General features: G+C 37.5%; 1 pseudogene; it reads left to right on the top strand.

The window, feature by feature from the left end:
- The first annotated feature begins 536 nt into the window (after nt 1-536).
- On the top strand, nt 537-21,790 carry LOC124084467 (S-adenosylmethionine decarboxylase proenzyme-like; annotated as a pseudogene).
- Nucleotides 21,791-22,608: the final 818 nt, after the last annotated feature.

Below are 22,608 nucleotides of genomic sequence, written 5' to 3'. Positions count from 1 at the left end.
GTGTCTGCAGGGTCACTTAGTTCCTGGGTCTCATTCCAGAGTCTTGTGGAATGAAAACATCTTAAAGAAAGGCCACGGGAGAGTGAGAGAACCTCAGGAAATGTCTCCATTTGAAAACACAGCTGAACCTAAAGATATTCACCCTGGAAAAATGAAGATTTGGAAAAGTGGAAGGGTGGATCAGTTGTCATAGGTATTTGAAGAACTGTTTAGAAGCAACTTAGCATCTCAGTGTGTTAGAGCTGTAAACACGGGGCAGAATTTTCAGGGGAGGGCTACAGATTTCCTTTCAATATGCCACTTTCTAATCAACAGCTTTTCTGAAGCTTTCAAGGTGGACCTCCTGTGCCATCCAAAGTGCTCCATGAACTGACTATGCAGGAGACTCCAGATCTGCCTGGTTCCTATCCAGCCTCCAGCTGTGGAACCTGAGAACACAAGCAGAGAGGTTGTTTTCTGGTAGGCGAGATCATACCCAATGCTGCTTAGAAGGTCCCTGTGTCTTCGTGGGAAGAACCTGTTCACAAGTGACAACCATGACGACGACATCAATGAAGATGATTGTCAATGACGCCAGTCGTGGTTTTTTCACATTTGGGAAATTAGGGACGGTACATTCATTCTCTTGAGCTCTCTCTCTTCTTCTTATGAGTAATTCAAAATAATATAATACATTTTGTTATTTCACGGTACACATCATTATTTGAAAGACAAAACAAAAGACTGCAGTTTTTCAGGAAGAGAGTACCCTGGAGCTAAAGTTTGAATTTTTGGCTTGCATACCCTGCAGAGCTTGCTTGAGAGCTGCCTGGGGCTCACTGAGGCAAGTTTTGAACTGCTCAGTAGGTCAACTGGGAGGAGGATTTTGTAACAAAGTTTTACATCTTTTCATATACTGTGTGGCCTTTATGTTTCCATTCTGGAACTATTTTGGTTGGGTTAGTAAATAAAGAGTCCATGCTGATTCCCCTGCATTTGGAGTCAGGTAAGAAAAACTGGGATTTGAGATATATTTACATATCTCTGTGACATCCTCTGCAATAGTAAAATAGTAGTGTTTGCCAAACTGGTTGTTTAATGATTAAGATAACCTGTGTATAAAGGGGTTAGCAAAATAGAGCAAATAATGAGTGGTGAAAAAGCATTAAATGATGATGACAATGATAATGATAATGATGACATTGATAATCTCAATCAAGTATGATTCCACAGTCAGAGATAGCTAAACTACTGCTTTGCTTTACCCAGCAAGACTTTTTGGACTGTTGGTTTACCAGTTGTCTGCATTAAATTATGTTTTGTTGGGGCTGGGATTGTGCCTAGCACGGGCGGGACCCGGGTTCGATCCTCAGCACCACATAAAAATAAAGGCATTGTGTTGTGTCCATCTACACTAAAAAAATAAATATTTTTAAAAAATAAAATAAATTATGTTTTGTTAAACAATATCAGAGGATATGTAAGCTTCATTGTTTAATGATCAAATGGATATTTGTTATGAATGCTATTCATAAGTTTATAGAAATATCTTCATTTTAATTGGTATCTGTTACTTTATTATTATTATTATTACTATTATTATTATTAGTAGTAGTAGTAGTAGTAATAGTGTTAGTATTAAATAGTAGTAGTAGAAGAAGTCATAGTAGCAGTATTCGTCATATTTTGAGGTATGGAGAAGTAAAAATGAAGAGCACATTGTAGAACTGGGTCAAGAACAACAGATGTAGTTTTGGAATCTGGAGCAGGAGATTCTTACAGGAGATGATTAGAAGGTGACTGTGTCTTCCATCACCAACTCTCACTTGTTTGATCCTTCTGTGTCAGTGGGTGTCAGGGTGAAAATGAGGGGCAGTATTCCCTGGTTCCCATGGTTTGGGCAGCCAATGCAGAATGGTGGACTCTTTGGCTGCAGTCCCAGGAGGACGCTGTCCACCAATGAAGGCCAAGGAGAAACTTAAGTGTGGACAGATACTTCCTGCTCTGTGCATAGATAAACAGGGGCAATTGAGCACTGGGCTGTGCTTTTTTCAAGAGCTTTTCTTCAGATGCATCAGAAAAGGACGGTTGACTTGCTTTTCTTCTATGTTGTCAGAGAAGAAGCCAAAATACTCACAATGACCAATGTGTCCTGGTCCCTCTGACCTTGCTCCCAGTCACCTGGATATCTTTTTTGAATATTAGGGTCACATGTCTACCTCAGAAACTTTGCAACAGTTGCCTTCTTTGTCTTTCTCAAATACTATATAATTTTCCTACTTAAAATTTTTATATTTATGAATGCATTTATTAAATTTATTTCCCCCCAGGCAATATTATCTCCACTAATCCTAGAAAAGAAAAGAGTAAAATCAATCAATCCATCAATCAATAGATCCATGCACAATAGAATAAACTTTAGAATTTAAAAGTAAATGTAACAAGCAAGGCTAGGGACTTCATGAATATAACCTCAGCTTCAATAAATATTATAAAACAGAAAATACACATAATGCTTTTGGAAGGAAAGACTCAATAAAAATATAAGTGCATACTTAACATATTAATATACAAACCATTTTCTAAAATGAACTAAAATTATCTTCACATATAAAGGCCAATTATTGGTCAAAGAAAATACAGAGAGTATAATTTAAAATAAAATTCACAATAACAGAGCCACCTGTTTGACAGTGACTCAATACAAAATGATGATTTTGCAAACCATATCTATTAGGCTTCAAAATCTAATTTGTCAGCAATATAGTCACAAATACATGATAGTTACCAAACATTTTTAAGTCTGCTTTCTATTTTTTCTTGTTCAGTCTTCATAGTATATAATTGCACTGTGATGAGTTTTAAATCTTAGAGAAATAGTATTAATTGAAACAGGTTTGTGTATAAGCATCCAAAAATAAATAATAGAACATTTAAAAATAAGTCTAGTTACTTCACTTGTACAATTTGTTTGCTCTCAGTGTTTGTGTATTTTTCCTGGTTAAGTGTATACTACCTTGTGAGTTGAGCACTTTCCAAGTTAATGTCACAAAGAAAAGAGACCATTCACTCCCCACTCATATAATTTAGTAAGATGTTTCCCTTTGGCTTCCCTTGTCCACTGATTTTGTTAGGTTCATAATTGAAAATATTCAGTATTTTTCCTGATTAAAAATAATGTATGAATGGGCAAGGATTGTGGCTCAGTGCTAGAGTGCTTGTCTAGTATTTGTGAGGCACTGGGGTTTGATTCTCAGCACCACATATAAATAAATGGATTAAAATAAAGGTTCACCAACATCTTAAAAAAATTTAAAAGTGATCCATGAATCTTTGTGTTATAAATAATTAAAAAATACAGAAAAGCAAGTGCTCCTATCAGGTGAAACACACACACTCAAACAGAGCCCTGAATGCAGAACAAAAGAGAAAGTTCCTTCTCAATGTCAAAAGTGCATATATTAATTACAAAACACTCAAGTCCAGCCTGGAACCTGTGAAAGTGGCTGTGGGGTGTGGTCTGCCTGATCCCCTCTCAGCTAGGCGACCTGTGCCAACAAGCTGCGCCAGGTGTGTCTGTGCTGCTTCCTGGAGAGAGAACACGCACCAGATTCCAGCTGTGTCCTCCCCTCTCCAGTCTCTTCTGCCCTGGCAGTCCTCCTGTCTCTTCCATTTCTGTTGCTTTGGAGTGTCCAACTCTAGTGTGTTCAACTTCTTTCTGTCTCAGTTCTCCATGGAAATGACTCTGTCATAGTTCACCAATGACCTCTTTATTCCTAAATCAGTGGGAACAATTCAGTCTTTCTTTTTCTTAACTCTGGCTCTTTGCTCCATGATATCGCCTCCTCCTGGTTCTCAGACTTCTGCAGTTCTTTGTCTCTTTCATGGCCTATTTTTCCACACCATCCTTATATATTCATTTTACCTGGTTATATTACTTGGTACACATTTGATGAAAAATCCCTTTTTAAATGTCTTGGATAATTACTTACAAGTTTAATATTCTCAAACCTCTAGTTTCCTGAAGATCCTTGTCTTTGCCTATCAGCTCACAGTGCCAGCAATTTTTTTCTGGGTATGACACAACACCCCAAATTCCCCAGGTCCAAAACAAAGTTCATTTTTACCTCGGACCTTTTCCTGTATGTTTCCTATCTTGACTGGCAGTGCCACAATCCACTTAGCTAGAGACTAGAAGTCTCCTTCAAAACTTTTCCATGCTTCATTAACCTAGTTCTAATCCATTATTACGTGTGAATATATCTTGACTCCCCAGATATTTGTCAAATAATTTTTCCCCCTTCATACCATCAAAGTATTTAAACTACCTCCATCTTATATGCCGTCATAATAATGTACTAAATACAACTGAAACCACAGAATTTTCCTGTATAAGTTCACTATATCTTCCTGACACACACAAGATGAAGCAAGCCTCTAGGGTGACATGTGAGGCCTCTCTGCCTCTCCATTGTCCTCTGTCCCATCACTTCCTGGTGGTCCTCATCAGAACCCACTACCAGCCAATTCCCCACACCATGTTATTTGTCATAGCTCTCCCTTGGCTCTGTCATCTCCCCCTACAATCCTGCTCCCCCTCCTGCCTCCATTCTGCCCTACCCCTAGGTGACTCCTGCCTAGGCCTGGGCTCAGTCCTGACCCCAGAGCCTTTTGAACCCCTCCTCCTGCCAGTCTTCCTTGACCCAGGGGTTAAACACTCCTGCTGTTCCTTCATCATATCACATATGCAGTGCTATGAGCTTTGTAGCTTTATGTGTCTATTTTTTGCTTTTTTTTTTTTTAACAGACTAAACTCTATGGAGGCAAAGCCTGTATCTATGTTGACACCTGTATAACCACAATTGTTACCACAGAGGCCAAGACACCTTTGCATTTAAGATGTACTGCAAATGGACAGTGTATCTTTTAACTAGAATTCTTAAACAGCTGCGTACTGCCAAACGGAAAGTCGTGCAGGCACTATGCCCAAGGACATAATATGTGTTCCATTTTTTTAAATTTTTTCATTGCCTTAATTATATTAAAATTCAAGATCACTTAACAACACATCCTGTAAACTAACTAACAATACGCTGAGCACATATTGGATAAATTAAGTGTTTCAATGTCAATTATTCTCATAATTTGTTTCTCCATTATTATGGTACACGTCCAAAGAAGGGATTAAAACTATTGTTTTATTTAAACTATGTCTACATATTCCCGTTCTTTTTCCCTGAAGATGTTTTCAACAAAGTAAGAATGTTCTTGGACATGGTAGCAAATATGATAAATGTTATTACATCTACTGCGAAGTTAGCCATGAGCTGGACGTGGCCTAATGATATCAATTAAGTGTTTATTTTAAATTTAACATTTGTATGTGCTCTACTGAGCCTGATCCAAATTTTGAATGTTTCCTAACTTGAATAGATCAAGATGTGACTGAGCATCTTACTGGTAAAAAATAAAGAACATATATTGTCAACTACAATGCATATTTGCTCAAAAATAAGAAATAGAACAAGAACATTTTTAGTAATAGATTTAAAGAAAGAGTTTTATATGAATTATATCATTACAATAAAACATAGTATTTTAAAATATGCCTTTGATATTCTTGGTAGTTCTGAATAACTCAGAATGGAAAATAAACTTACTTTCACATACTAGAGTGCTAAAACCATGTTTGTCAGATCTAGAAAATTAGCAATTCCTCTGCCACTTTCCCAGATCTTTTTATCTAAATCTCAAGATTTTTTTTTTTTTTTTTTGGATACTGGGGATTGAACTCAGGAGCATTCAACCACTGAGCCACATCCCCAGTCCTATTTTGTATATTATTTAGAGACAGGGTCTCACTGAGTTGCTTGGTGCCTCACTTGGGCTGAGACTAGCTTTGAACTCCAGATCCTCATGCTTCAGCCTCCCAAGCTGCTGAGATTACAGGTGTTTGCCACCGTGCCTGGGTTAAATCTCATGATTTTTAACTATGCTAAACGCCATAGCTGGCAGATGACATTACACTTTCAGTTTTACGTATGCATCAGCGTTTTAGAGTTAACATCTAAGAATTCCGGAATTGCTAGGGACAGAGTTTCCTGCTATATTCTCTTTTCTAGTTTTTTTTTTTTGTCTATCCCAACCATATACTTTGAAAAACCTGCAGCTTTAGGGATATGCATTCACTTCCTATAAACTTACCCTTTCAGAGTGTACAGTTTCAGGTTTGGGTGTACTCCAGTTGTGCAACCATTATCACTGAGCTACAGGAATGGGCCCAGAACACACAATGGTCTGGCTGTCTTCCCAGATCTTCCCTGCTCTCTGGTGTTCCTGGCCTGCTAACACTTACATTCCATTTCCATGTGTTTCCTAACTTTGGTTCTTTTTTTTTTATTTTTGTTTTCCATTTTTCATTTGAGGCTTGGGCTTCTGCCCTGGGAACCTGGCATTTGTCTTATCTCTGATTTGACACTTTTCAGGCACTTTGCCTTAGAACATCTCACTAGTGCTCTCCTTTTGTTCACCATTGCAGCTTCTCCTGTCTTATTTATTAATCAAGAATCTACCTATAGATGAGGGCCATGCTAGCCACTCAAGCCAGATGAATGTTTGAAATGTTTGTTTCCAATTTTTGTTTCCTGAGATTCAGTCCTTGATGAAGCTAAAAAAAAAAAAAAAGCAACAAGAATAAGCTTAGAATCTTCCTCAAATGTAAAGGAAAAAAAATAGAAAATTTCTTTAGGGTGGCACACACTTGTAATCCGAGTGGCTTGGGAAGCTGAGATAGAAGGTCATGAGTTCTCCGCTGAGGTCTTGTCTCTAAATAAAATACAAAATAGGGTTGGGGATGTGCTCAGCGGTTAAGTGCCCCTGAGTTCGATCCACACTAAAAAAAAAAAAAATTAGGAGAATTGAGAGCTCAACTTCAGGAATTGGGAATTTCTACAAATTTCTGAAAAGCCAGGCAAATAAAGATAGATACATCCTAGTGAGCCTATGGCTTTTGAATCTAGATTACGCCTCAAATATTCACATAATTTTCAGTGCAGGACAAACCAAGTCAGAGAGTTCACACTGGAAATGGAGTATGTGTGTGAAGAAACATTTGCAATTGTTACTTTGACCTTGTGGCTGCCTTTGTCCTTATACTCTGCCCTGACCAGTGCCTTGGACTGAAACCCCTGCCATGTCCCCCTGAGGATGTCCAATCTGACCCTCGATGGGGAGATCTTCTTCTCTTGCCTTAGGATAAGCTGGGTAAGTAGCCAAAGAACAGCTATGGTCGGGTACCTTTCTCAACTCTGGAGAAATGTTCCTGAGCCAGCATGTGAGTTTCAGGACAGCTAGAAAGCAAGAACATGGATTTTGGTTCCAGAACTCCTAGAACTGAACTCCAGCTTTGCAACTCACTGACAGGTGACTTTGACGAAGTCACCAAACTTGCTTTGTTCTCAGTTTTCCCCATTGTGAGAAGCTACAATAGCACCTGTCCTGGAGGTTTGTTATAGCATAAAATGTGTCAATAAATGTTAAGTGATTGTGAGACAATCTAGCAGAGACTGAGAAATACTTTATCAACTTTTTTTTTCCAGATGCCTATATCACTGGTGAATATTTTTTTTCAGAATAGGAAGTTCAAATGGCACACCAATGCTAATCACTAGGTTTATGACTTTGGACATTTAACTTGTCCCATCTGACTTTGTATTTCTTGCTGGTAAAATGAGATAAATAATTACTTGGGAACATTATTCTATGTGAAATAAGCTAGTCACAGAAGGACAGATACTATATCATTCCATTTGAGATATCTAAAATAGACTCTTAGAAGCAAAGAGGAAAAGCTTGCAAGGGACAGAGAAGGAGGAAATAGGGGAGTTGCTACTGAATAGATCAAAAGTTTCAGTTTTGTAAGATGAGTTTCAGATCTGCTCTACACAATTGTGTCTATGGTTAACAAAACTCTGTTATACTTTTAAAAATCTGTTAAAATGGTAGGTCTCATACTAAGTGTCCTTATCATGTTTTTTTAAAAAGCTTCAATTCTTGCCTCTGTTTATCCCACAGTGACCTAATAAGGTTTGTTTCTCAAAGGCTCAGGGCTCACAGCAGCAAACATCTCCTAAAGCATGCAGAAACTTATTCACAGAGGATCAGCAGGAACCTGTTTTTGCAGCATCTCACACAGATGTGGTGTTAGTCAGCTTTGTGTCCCCATGACCAAAATACCTGACAAGAACAACTTAAAGGAACGAACGTTTATCTGGGGCTCACAGCTTCAGAGGTTCAATCCACTTTCAGTTGACTTCAGTGACTTCATCCCTTTGGGTCCGAGGTGGGACAGAACATCATGGAGAAAGGGCATGCAGAGGAAAGCTGCTCAGCTCATGGGAGCTGGGAAGCATAGAGAGAGGGGAAGTATCTGCAGGGAAGATGCACCCTTCCAGAGCACACCCCAGTGACCCACCTCCTCTAGCCTTGCCCTATCTGTCTATAGTTACCACCAGTCAGTCCATTCAAACAGGATGGACTGATGAGGTCACAGCTCTCACAATCCAATCATTTCACCTCTGACTACCCCTGCATTAACTCAGGAACCTTTGGGTGACAGCTCATATCCAAAACCATAACAGATGTGCTTGTGGAAATACTCTGGCCCTGGTGCATTCCCTTTTTAATGGAGTAAGAATAGCGGTGATCTTGCTCAGGAGAACAGATACTTAAAATGTTAGTGCCAGTTTCTTAAGGATGTACTGGGAAAAGCCGGAGACAGTGCAGGAAGTTGTCAGATCACTCTTAAGGAGAGGGTTCCACAGTTGAGAAATAGCTCTCCTGTTCTTATGCATAATATTGAAGGACAAAATATAAATGACAAAATATAAATTATATTTTCTTCAAAGTTATCAAGCACTATATAACTTAAAAGCATCTACCTATGAGGACAAAAAATAATGGTGAAAGATTACAATGAAGAATAAAATACACCGAATGTATAATGCACATGATATTATGTCTCAACATAAATATACAAGTTTAATTTAATTATTAAAAATACATGTTCTTTTCTTTTTGGTATCTAAGATTGAAATCAAAGGCACTTAACCACTAAGTGACATCCCCAGCCCTTCTTAATACATTATTAAGACACAGAGTGTCGCTAAGTTGTTTAAGGGTCTTGCTAAATTGCTGAAGTTGGCTTTGAACTCACAAAGTTCAAAGCCAGTCTCCTGAGCCTCAGTCTCCTGAGCCACTGGGATTATAGACATGTGCCATCATGCCTGTAAAAAAACTACCTTTTCTTTAAACAATATTTTTATGGTGAATCTAACTTGTAACTGATAGCTCAGCACTGGGAATGAGATATGAAATTGATAGCTGAAGGAGCAAAGAAAAAAAAAGAAACCCAAAAGAGTGTTTTAACTAATACAATTATTCCAAACCAAATAGTAAGGTCTTGATGCCACTAATTTCACACATTATTATTTTATAATACATTCTGTTATTCATAGATACACAAGAAAAAGTTCATTTGCACAATCCACATGTGCTGTTTGAACTTGAATGGAATATTTGTTTCTATGCTATATTTCTATGATGAACTCACAATAACTTTCCCCATATCCTTAGTTGATGAGATGAAGCCGGGATTCAGGCCTGCTTTTACTCTATCTTGGTGCCTACAACATTTTAAACTCGATGGAACAGGGAAGGGTTAGCTTTCTTCCACATGTAAAGTGATATCGCCCTCTTTCCAATGCTGGCTTCATGGGCCTAGGTGTTGTGCAATTGCTCAGGGGCTCCATATGTGGTTTAAATTGTTATTGTCTCTGTCTTGGAGATTTTTTTTTTTTTAAACAAGAGACTCCACATTTCTAGTTTTCTTTGGGTCCAACAAATTATGAAACCATTCCTGTTTCTGGAAAATATCTAGACAGCTCTTTAAATAGTTTCTATATTTGTAATCAGTATGAATTAAGAAAAAAAAAACAAACCTAGGCTAATCAACTAACAAAAACATCCCTGGATAATCCTGGGACTGTTCCATTTCTTCTCATCATTACTAAAACTGCTTCCCCTCTCCGACATCAATTTCTTCTTCCCAGCAGGGCTGGTACTCCTTGTGCTCACTTGGTGCCAAAGTGCTCTCCAGCCACGAGGCTGCCTTCCAGAGTTTTCCAATAAGACGCTCCACGGAGTGCTGTAGCTGTCTAGAATGTTCTTCATTTTGGCTTGAGCAAACCTTTTGGCAAGCTGCAGGATGTGGGACAGATGTGACTTCCTCTGGTTTCCTGAAGAAACACTTCCACCTTTGGAATTCATCCCCAAAATGAGAAGGGGTGGGGAGGAGAGAAGGAAGAAGTGAGAAGACATAAAGGGAAAAGAGAGATGATAGCACTGTCCAAGTTGCCTGCTTCTCAGACAGAATGCACCACCTTACCCTGTGTTCCTATAGACTCCTCTTTAATGGCTCTTACCACCTGGTAGAGGTTTAAATTTTTGCTCCTTAGCTCTGTAAGTAATGGAATATTGTCTAGTTCATTTGTTCGCCCCCAGACCATCAAAATTTTGATGAAATGTTTGGTTAAAATTAAATGCAACAAAATGAAAAAGAAAATTTCCCACAGTGGCTTTGGCACCTATACATTCCCATTAAAATTATGTGTTTTTCAGGTGAGCTGTGTGTAAACTTCCTAAAACTAAAACTTAATGAAACCCTAAAACGGATGTGTAAGTGCTTCATTACCTAAAAGCAATGTTTCCAATTAGTTTCTTTTTCTGGGTTTTATTTTCCCCCGTGCAATTTAGCTAATGTTTTCGCTAAAGAGAAAGTGAGCTGCTGATTAAATTAATGTCTTCCTATAAGATAAAGTGAATCACTATTAGCATAAATCCTTCCTCAATAGCATCTGACAAACCACTGCTAATTATCCAGCCAGCCACAAATGTACTTTTCAGGCTGCAGGCTTATGAGTTTCTTTTTGCCTTTTGATTCTTTCTTTCTTTCTTTCTTTTTTTCACTTATTTTACTTTTCCTATAACATAAAACTCACCCATCAAATAGGTGTCTTCTGAAAGATACAAGTTAATGAGGCCACCATCCCCATAGACAATGAACATTTTTTTCTCATCTATCTTATCTGTCAAATTAATTAAATTTGCCTTGAAGACTGTCCAGCTCAATTCATCAAGTGGATGTATAAATGATAAGTAACATTGCAAGCATATTGTTTTTCCCAATGTTTAATTATAAAAATTGCCAAACACACAGAAAAGTTGAAATACATTACAGCAAATACCCACGTACCCTTCACCAAGACCAAGCAAATAGTTTTTTAAAGCTTCCAGGTGATTCTGGCCTGTGGAAGTTCTGAGAACCACTGTGTTATTCCAGGGCTCTTTATACTTTTCACACTTTACTGTGACCTGGGTGCGGTGTCAAAGGTTTGTAATCCCAGTTACTTGGGAGGCTAAGACAAGAGGACCACAAGTTCAAGGCCAGCCAGGGCCCTGTCTCACAAAAAAAAAAAAAAAAAAAGTTGGCCATGAAGCTCAGTGGTAGAACACCCTGCGTTCAATTCTTTAAAATTACCTGGAGATTGTTAACACCCAGACTATTGACCCCATTCCTAAAGTTTCTGATTCAGTATGTCTAGGGTTGGGCTCTTGAATTTGCTTTTCTTTCTTTTCTTAAGAAACTCTCAGATTCTGTTAATGTTGCCAACTCAAACTCACACTCCGGATAACATTCTACTCTGGAAGATGGGATATAGGGGACAGAAGAGAAAGGAAAGAAGGGCATCATTGGCTTGCTTTGGTATGCTTTGGTGGCTGGAAGGAATCCATGCACCAGGGGTTTGGTTGTCTTTTAGACGAGAGGACAGGAAAGTAAGTTTTGTTTTGTGTTAGGAGTAAAGAAAGTTAGGGCAAAAGTAAATGTCAGTACCTTTGGAGGCAGATTAGCAGGAAGATCAGGGAGAGCTGCCCTGAGGGCTTTGAGCATTTTAGTCTAGTTCTGATGGCCAGAAAAAGGGTACATGGATCTGCTCATGCATAATCATGAAGTTACAATCTACGAAAATTACTCATGTAGTGGCCAAATTAAGCTCTAGATCTCTGTCTCCACAGGTTATGTCACATACATAAACTGCACGTAAAATATAAAGTGCAACCATATTGATTCTAGCTTTTCTTTTTTCCCTCTCACACAAAAACTGAGAAAGCTGTTTTGCATTATCAATGTTCCCAACATCTGTGCAATTGGAAAGTCAACTCTTTCACTTAGAGGTATGAATTTTCGTTGCAGTAATTTGAGAAAGATGGGTTACAAACATGTGGAACCCAAGCCAAACCCTTCTAATCTAAATGGAAGTAAAAAGTACTCCCCTAGTCATGCAGTGTTTTGAAAATTGACAATTTTCTGAAATTATTCTTTAGCTTTTGCATGTGGAACCGAGGCTATCGGGCCCAATTCCATTCCTCAGTGCACGGAAAATGGTGGTTGTGGAACAATTCTGAGAACACAGGACTTAAGGGAAGTGTTTCTTTGTATCGCTACATAGAGCTCAATTGTATGAACATACTGCGGTTTCTTTATCCATTGTCTTGTTGATAGAAAAACAAGCTATTCCCAGCCTTTAGCTATTAGGAATAAAGCTGTTATGAACATTCTTGGACAAGTGTTTTAGTGAACATGTGCATTCATTTCTCTTGCATAAACATTTAGGAGTTGAATTGCTGGGTCAAAAAATAAACATAGGCTTAGTTTTATAAGAAATTGCCAGACTTTTTCCAGTGTGGTTGTACCATATTACACTCCCTTCAACAATGTGTGAGTCACGGCTGCTTTATATTCTCTCCAAAATTCAACAAGTTCTTTTTTCATTTTAGCCATTCTGGTGATTACATATGGTTACGTTCTTATGACTTTCAAAGGTATTTTCCCAATGGCAAATGACGTTGAACAATTTTTCATGTGTTTATTGGTTATTCATATCTCATCCTTTATTAAATGTCCATTGAAATATTTTGTTCATTTTTAAGTTATTTGTCTTCAAATTATTTTGTTAAAGAGGTTTTACACACACAGAGATAACAGTCTTTTGTCAGATATATTTGCAAATATATCTTTCCAGTATTTGTATCATCTATACTTTTTCTTGTCTTTGATAACAAAAGTTTTTAATTTTCATGAAATATTTTAATTGTTTTTGTCTTTTGCAGTCATTGCTTCCTTCGTTCTAAGAAACTTTTGCTTATCTTCAAGTTACAAAGATACTGAACTCTTTTAATTTTTCTAAAACCTTCACCAACTTATCTATTACATTTATTCTATAACACAGCCCTAGCTCGTTCTTGTGTTTCACTCTAGATGGTGTTGAAGCTAATTAGTCCCACGTGGCTCTCAAGGTGTCCAGAGCAGTGTTTGAAAAGTCTTCCTGTACCTGTTGGATCCCTTTGGCATCCTTGTCAAACCTTGTCAGGTTCAGATTGAGAAAGTGTCTTATTGTTCCTCTCTCACTGAGAACTGGCACAGATGAATTTTGCCAAATGCCTTTCTGAAATCTATTGAAACACTCATCTTGATTCTATGTTTTGTAATTCTACTATGGTGAATTATATTGGTTGGGAACGTCCGTACAGTCTTACTTCCTTAGGAAGAACCACTGGATTAAGATGTATTGCTCTTTAATATACATTACGGAGGAATTGACTTCCTAATATTTTGTTAAAGATTTTTTATGGCTTTATTTATGAGGAATATTGGTTTGTTAATTTCTAGTTTTATAATATTTTTGTCAGGTTTTCATATTTAGTTTATGTTGTCTTGACCAATTAGTGTTTTTTTCTCCTATGATTTTTTTTAAGTTCTTTTTTTTTTTTTAGTTGTCAATGGACCTTTATTCGATTTATTTATGTATGGTGCTGAGAACCAAACCCAATGCCACACGCATGCTAGTCAAGCACTCTACCCCTGAGACACAACCCCAGCTCTCTCCTATGTTTTGTCAGAATTTTTGTAATATTGGTGTTGCTTATTTCTTTGTATGTGTGTTTGTGTGTGTGTGTGTGTGTAGATGGACACCACACCTTTATGTGGTGCTAAGGATCAAACCCAGTGCCTCACACATGCAAAACGAGCGTTCTGCCACAGAGCCACAACCCTAACCCCTGGTATTACTTATTTCTTAACTGTTAGAATTCATAAGTGAACCATCTTGGTAGGAAGAATTCCTTGCAGGTAAGGCTTTGATAGCAACTTTAATTCCAGAGGTAAACACAGGAACACTTAGGTTGTCTGTTTTATCTTGACTTAGTTTTCGTAAATCATGTTTGTATTTTCAGAAATTTGTCTGTTGTATCTCATTTGTTCCATTCCTAATAAACACATTTATTTTTTTCTCCCTTTTCTTTTTTGGTAAGTCTAATGAGGTTTGTGAATTTTGTTAATATTTTTTGTTGATGTTTATACTTAGTTGAATCTTGTTCTTGCATTTATTAGCTCTGTTGTTGAACATACTTTGATCTATTCTCTTTTTTTTTAGTTCTTTAGATGATACCTTAAAGAATTCTTTTTAGAAATATTTTCCTAATATAGATTAAAATAGAAGTTTTCCTGTAAGCACCACTTAGATATAAACTTTGATGTTGTATGTTTTATTTCTTATTTAGTATTGTTTCCTCTTTTGATGTCTTATTTCGTCCATAGATTATTTATAAATATATTACAGCTGGAAGTGGTGGCATACCCCACTGACTGGGAAGGCTGAGGCAGGAGGATAGCAAGTTCAAGGCGAGCCTCAACAACTTAACCATCAACAACTTAGCTAGACTCTGTTTCTAAATTTAAAAAATTTTTTAAAGTGCTGGTGATGTAGTTCAGTGATTAAGTGTTCCTGGTCTCAATCCCTGGTATCAAAAAAGAAAGAAATGTATTACATATTTTCACAAATTTTGAAGATCTGCTTTTAGGTATACTTTTTATATCTCAATATTTGCACAAAATAAAATAGAATATTTTAGTATCATAAATTCCCTCATCCATCTTTGCTAACACCTGTTTTGTGAACATGAGTCTGTCTGAAGTGACACTCGAGTCTTCTTATGTCTATATCACACATATTTTCACCCACTAATGCCAACTTTTGTGTTTTTATTTTAAAGTATAACAACTGTATGTGGCCTAAAATTGGGCCTTTTTTTCATCCATACTGAAAATTTCTTTTAATGAATCTGTTGAACGTGGTCTTCCCTGACCACAATGATGTCCATGTTGGTCCCCTTGTTAAACAGCTGATGCAAAACACTGGCTTCTCCCTTTAGGTGTCACTCAGCATCTCTAGTCTCTGATAGTCCCTGGCAGTCCTCCCTTACTCTATCATGTCATCCAAAAGCCAATTACAAAAGAAAATAACTCAATATCCATTAAGATTTCATTCGTAGTATTTCAAGTTTTTTTTTTTTTTCCATTTTGGGAATTCACAATAGGAGGGTGGACAGCTAAGCAAAAACAGCGTTACTCTGGATTAGATAGAGGGGACTGAAGGGAGGGGAGAGGGTATGGGTGTAGGAAGGATATTAGAATGAATCAGACATTATTACCCTATATACATATATGACTACATGACCGGTGTGATTTTACATCATGTACAACCAGAAGAATGAGGAATTGTGCTCCATTTATGTATGATGTGTTAAAGTGCATTCTAGTTATACATGTTCTGATTATAATAATTAGAACAAATTAAAAAAAGCTATCAGATCATGGTACTTTAATTAAATTGTTCAAGATATAGTCATCAACTCTTTCACAGATTTTTTTAAAATAATGGTCCATCTAATGATCTATATATTTAAAAGAACTTGCACATTAGAAAATGTATCTTTCAGGATTGTCGTTTTGGTAAAGTAACACATACTCAAAAATCCTGCTTTATTTCTTCAGAGAAAGTCTATCACTGGGTAATCTAGAGATCACAGGGTGGCTCTGTGTTAGCTTCCTTGATACTGAGAGTCTCTGGGAAAACGAGGTTCATCTGCAATGTTGACTTGCCACTTTTGGTTTCCATTCCCTAAATCAGTTCATGTTCCAGGAAGGGTGCTTATGTCACCATGTACCAGAAGGAATGAAGAAAGGGTCAGGAAAGTGTGTATGCTAATCATCTTCTAATATACTTATACTATCCACTTCTAATGATCCAGAACTTCATCATAACACTGCATCTAGCTACATGGTGGGGCAGGGGTTTGGGGTTGGAAATAGTCTCTTTGTTCCTGGTTTCATATAAAGTCAGCAAAATCTAAGAGACCTAAGGGGCAGATATGACCACCACTACAATTACTTTCCACTCTTGATTCCATGATTCTAGTGGTGTTAGAGAACACCCTGACCTCTCTCTGTTCTCTCATTTTCTTGCCTCAGGGAGCAGAGATGAATAATTGGCCTGGAGAGTTTGAAAGGAGAGACTGGGTAAGAGTAGTTCAATGCTGTTTGTTTGAAGAGGCAGCAGCTCTGCAGGGAACGCACATCATAGCTCCTCTGTGAAGTGAGTTTCTAGTGGCCAGTCTCCACAAGAGAGGACTGTGGTTTCCCAGCTCTGCCTAGGGCGGTAAGAGTGTTTCCGATTACGCACCCTCTGCAAGCCCATTTCTGCCAAAGATTGTAGCTATGTCTTAAAAATGGCGTTATTAGCATGAAGATGCTGTCTGCTTCACTATTGGGTCTATCTCCCAAGTGATTTTATTCCCAGGCAAAGGGCAGAGATAATATAAGGGGATCTCTCCACAGGCCAGCAAGATGGACACATTTGACCTTTGAAAGCAAGAAAGTTTCAGGGGAGAAAATGGCCCCATCTCTCCCTAACATTCAGTCAGGCAGGTCCTGTGGCTATATCTCAAGCAAAAGGCACAAACTACATGTAGATAGAAATACATGAGGATGTACAGAAGATAGAGACCTAAACAGATGCAGAGCACACAAAAGCAGAAATGTAATAGGAAGCAATGATCAACTCAAGGCGACCAAACAATTTTGGTGACTGACTGACCGACCCTGGCAGGACTATGTGTGAAGTATCCCACATCCCAGTCGAGGCTTCTGTCAGGCCAATGGACAGGCCAGGTCTCATCTCAGCAGAGTTGTACTGGATGCCTCTTGGACACATTCTCCTCATTCAATTCTCCATTCATCTGATATTTTTTGTATGGCTAATAATTAAATTTCCTTAAGGCAGATGAATCTTTCAAATAACATCTTTTTACTTATAAAAAGATATTTTAATAAAAGAAAATGAATTTGGAAACCAATAATACTTGTGAAAAGACAGATATCAGTGTATGAATGGATGAATAAATAAAGGCCCATCATTCAGATATTTAAACATTTTTCATTTTATGACAGTTATTTAGTTCTTCCTTCTCATTTAGAAATATGATTTGTCAAGAACTATGTAATGTTTTGAACAACCAACAATAAAAATTAAAGAAAAAAAAATAAAAACTTTTATAATTAAAAAAAAATAGAAGATTGCTGTGAGATTGGTTTGAATTACTGAGATGCACTCTGTTACGTGTGCCTAAAAATAAGGTAGAACAATTTTAAAGAACAGATTTCAACATTTTGTTCATTATAATATGAAAGATGGTGCATTGGAGTGCTTTAAATCTTTTAAACCTTTTCTGTGGTTGCAAGAATAGTGGGCATAAAAGGGGGAATCTGTCATTGTCATTCTGTTTTTATTATTAGTGCCTAGTGTAACTTTGGACACTAGACATAGACCTTGTGCTGCTTTCATTCATTTGTACATTAGACTATGGAGCAGGTATTTAGTATTTTTTTAAACTCTAAAGTCTTTTGGTTCTAGACACATATTATAGCACCAGCATCATTTGGCTAAGAAAAAGATCATATTTAATACAGGAATCTATGAGCTAGTGCTGTTTCCTGTTATCAATTGTTTTATAAAGTTTTATGACTGGGAGGAGATAAAAGGCTGCAGTAATAATAATCTCACAAAGTACATATTTGTTCTTCTTATTAATTCTGTCCCTCATCTCTCAAGTGCCTTGCTTGTATAGCCGATATTTCCTAACATGGTCTATTTTCTGAATCTGTTTGGCTTAGATCTAGATTTCAACAACAACAGAACAAATAAATAATGTTCAATGACTATTAGCTAAGACAACTGAGAAAATATGCTTTGGAAACTTTCAAAAAAATCATGCTTTTAATAATTATCTCAAGATAAATATTTTTGTGCCTGGGTGTAAAACAGTCACTACTATATTAATTGGATGGTTTACTATCTAATAAAATGGTAATGGAAACAAACAAGTTCAAAGGATCTGAAATTCCATAAATTACATTACGACAGAGACACCATCTATTGTCATCTCCAGAAGGAAAAAAAGGGGTATCTTTTAAATTACTGTCAGCAATAAAAATTCTAAAGCAGAAAATTATTTTAGTTTTATGATGATGTCATAATATCCTCTCCTATGTTCTTTATGCAAAAACCTGCATGAGATTTTAACAATCACACCAGGTCCCTTTGTGGCAGAGCCGCAAAGAAGATCATGTGAAAAATTAGAAATGCCCAGTTATGTGTAATTAAAATCGAGTGCAAAGCTAAGCTCTGAGGAAAGTTAGAGAAATCTCTGGGGCCAAAAACTAAGGAATACTCTGATATGCACAAATACATTGACACTTTCTTTGGCTTCTGCAAGTTGCTAATTTTCCTTTAACAAGAGCTCTTGATCTCACTTATCATGGGCAAGCAGTGGTGAGTGGGCTCTTAGGCCAGAGCAAGGGGGATATTATAACAGAGGCCCTGAATAAAATGAGATCATTTAAAGTGATACACCCAGTATAAAGGTGGGCTAGGAAACATTCATCCACTAGCAAAGAAGATGAAGCTTGATTGTTTCCTCCTGGGCTGGAGATAAGGAAAAAAATTACCCACTATAAATTAAGAATGACATATCGCCATTGTGGAGGGGTTCACATTTAAAATGCATTCTTGTCTCAGAAAACAGCAAACTGAAGTTATAACATAAAAAGTTGGCTTCAGGGCCCACACAGCATGGACAGTGACATTAGCTAGCACTGGAAAGCAGCAGCCTACAAGAGACTGAACTGGGTATTGGCACCAAAACAGACTGGTAGACAATTGGTACAGAATAGAGGACACAGAGACTAATCCATAAAACTACAATTATCTTATATTAGACAAAGGTGCCAAAAACATGCATTGAAGAAAAGATAGCATCTTCAACAAACGGTGCTGGGAAAACTGGAAATCCATGTGCAGCAAAATGAAATTAAACCCCTATCTCTTACCATGCACAAAACTCAACTCAAAATGGATCAAGGACTTAGGAATAAATCCAGAGACCCTGCATCTAACAGAAGAAAAAATAGGCCCTAATCTCATCATGTGGGATTAGGCCTCAACTTCCTTAATAAGACCCCTGTGGCACAAGAATTAAAATCAAAAATCAATAAATTGGATGGACTCAAATTAAAAAGTTTCTTCTCAGAAAAAGAAACAATCTGTGAGGTGAATAGAGAGCCTACATCTTGGGAGCAAATCTTTACCAATTATATAGAGCACTAATCTCTAGGGTATATAAAGAACTCAAAAAGCTAAGCACCAAAAAAACAAATAACCCAATCAAAAAATGGGCAAAGGACCTGTACAGACACTTCTCAGAAGATAATATGCAATCAATCAACAAATATATGAAAAAATGTTCATCATCACTAGCAATTAGAGAAATGCAAATCAAAACCACTCTAAAATTTCATCTCACTCCAGTCACAATGCCAGCTATTATGACTACAAACAACAATAAGTGTTGCCGAGAATGTCGGGGGAAAGGCACACTCATACACTGCTGGTGGGACTGCAAATTGGTGCAGCCATTATGGAAAGCAGTTTGGAGATTTCTTGGAAAATTTGGAATGGAACCAACATTTGACCCAGCTATCCCTCTCCTCAGTTTATACTCAAAGGACTTAAAAACAGCATACTATAGGGAAATGGCCACATCATTGTTTATAGCAGCACAATTCACAATAGCTAAATTGTGAAACCAACCTAGCTGCCCTTCAGTAGATGAAAGGATAAAAAAAAATGTGGCATATATACACAATGGAATATTACTCAGCAATAAAAGAGAATAAAATCATGGCATTTGCAGGTAAATGGATGGAGTTAGAGAAGATAATGCTAAGTGAAGTTAGCCAATCCCCCAAAACCAAATGCCAAATGTTTTCTTTGATATAAGGAGGCTGATTCATAGTGGGATAGGGATCGGGAGCATGGGAGGAATAGATAAACTCTAGACAGGGCAGAGGGGTTAGATGGGAAGGGAGGGGGCATGGGGTTATTAATGATGGTGGAATGTGATGATCATTATTATCCAAAGTACAGGTATGAAGACACTAATTGGTGTGAATATACTTTCAACCAAAGATATGAAAAATTGTGCTCTATATGTGTAATAAGAATTGTAATGCATTCTGCTGCCATATATTTAAAAAAAAGAGAGAGCGACTGAACTGTATCTGCCTCTCTTTCCAACAGACTCGAGTTCAAAGTTTGCTCACACGCATGTGCAAGTGCACACAGAATTTTAAAAAACATTTTTTAAAAATTTACATAAAACTATAGCAAAAAAAGAGGAAACTAAACTTTAGTAGCAGCTGGAACAATCCCCGGCAGCGGCAGGAGAAGAGGTTTAACTTAGTTGATTTTCCGTGGTTGTTGGTTGGTTGCCTTCTCACAGTAATGGAAGCTGCACATTTATTCAAGGGACCAAGAAGCTGGTGGAAGTTTGCTTCTCCTGGCAGCACCCCGATGCAAACCGAGGGTCTGGGGGATCTTGTCACTCTTCCAGGATCTGAATGGGATGTACATTGAAAGGTGTGCAATGTTCAGTCCTAAGTATAACAAAACCTGATAAGCAGGAAGCTTATGTACTCAGAGAGTAGCATGGTTGTGTCCAAGAGCTGTATCATTTTGAAGACATGTGGTACCACCCTCTTGCTGAAACCATTGGTCCCCTGTGGAAGCTTGCTAGGGATTACAGTGGGTTTGACTTAGTTGAAAGTTTATTTAAATCTTGGAAGAATTTTATGAAGCCTCCTCACCAAGGACACCCATCCAGGGATTTCCAGGAAGAAACAGAGCTTCTTAAAGCAATTTTCCCAAATGATGCCACATATTTTCTGGGACATATGAATTCTGATTGTTGGTACTTGTATACTTGGGATTACCCGTCTGGGTAACAAGGCAGCCAGACCAAACCCTGGAAATCTTGATGAGTGTGTTTGACCCAGAAGTTATAGACCAGTTTTACATGAAAGATGGCATTACTGCAAAGGATGTCCCTGTGAGAGTGGAATTTGTGACCTCACACTAGGTTTTGTCATTGATGCCTCACGGTTCAATCCTCATGGGTTTTTCAGTGAAGGGAATGAAATTGGACAGAGTTTATTGGACTATTCATATTGCTCCAGAACCAGAATTTTCTTATGTGAGCTTTGAAACAAACGTAAGTCAGACCTCTTACAGTGACCTGATCAAGAAAGTTGGGAAAACCTCAAGCCACAAAAATTTGTGACCACTTTTGGTCCATCAGAGTTCTAAATGCCGCATAGGGCTTTCCTCTCTCACCCCAGAAGACTGAAGGTTTTAAATGTCTTGCTTGCTAGAGTGCTGTGTTCAATGGTTACAATTTTGTTTTTAGCTATTTTTGCTCAGAAGCAGCAACAACAGAAGATTTGATGAAGAAAAAATACTAAAAGAGAATACACATAAGTGGTGGCTGCTTTCTAGATATTGATACTGGGGGCCATGCTTTCCCTAACCACCACCTTGTAGATGCAGAAAGCAGTAGATGAAGGACAGCGTAATCATTTTGAAGTGTATGCGTTATTACATCAAGGAGTTAGCTCTCTTGCATGAATGTTCTGTGTTTAGGTGTTCTATGCCACTCTTGCTGTGAAATTGAAGTACATGCAGAAAAAAACATTTTACTATGTAAAACATCACCACACTTGTGAAAACAATTCAGTTCAGTTTATGCATGTCGTAATATTTCTGCAAGTATTATTCAAAATTCCCCACAGAAGAGGCTTTTGTCCTTGCTAGGTATTGGCCTCAGCCTAATAATTTGGGACTCTTCTATTAAATTGTTGTCAGAAACTTATATCCAGTTACCTCCACTTTCTAGAACCATATTCTCTACTGTTAAGGAAACCAGTTTCTACTTCATACAGATTTTTTTTTTTTGCAGAAGCAATTAAATTTTTCATTCACAGGTTAAGTCTTTAAGACAATGATTCCAATTACTCATTTGGGGTATTAATTTTAATTAGTGTTTTTGCATTTGTAGTCCTTTAATTGATTTCTTCCCTCAACATGGTGTCTTCCTCCCAGTCCCACAAATGAAGCAACTCACTTAAACTGTGGGCTTTTGGACCAACCTTATACCCCAGGTGGAAAGTGAAAGAAGGGCTTTGGGTTTAAGGACATGTTAATTTGGTCTCCTTTTTATTGGCATGGAAACTTCTGGAAGGCAAGTGACAACATTAAAAGTCTTCAACAAAGAAAATTTAAG

Source organism: Marmota monax, unplaced genomic scaffold (assembly GCF_021218885.2).
Source record: "Marmota monax isolate L192 unplaced genomic scaffold, Marmota_monax_Labrador192_F-V1.1 WCK01_AAM20220418_F8-fsc00022, whole genome shotgun sequence".
Taxonomy (NCBI): Eukaryota; Metazoa; Chordata; class Mammalia; order Rodentia; family Sciuridae; genus Marmota; species Marmota monax.
Note: the sequence above shows the minus strand (reverse complement) of the source record. Positions and strands in the feature narration are given on the sequence as shown.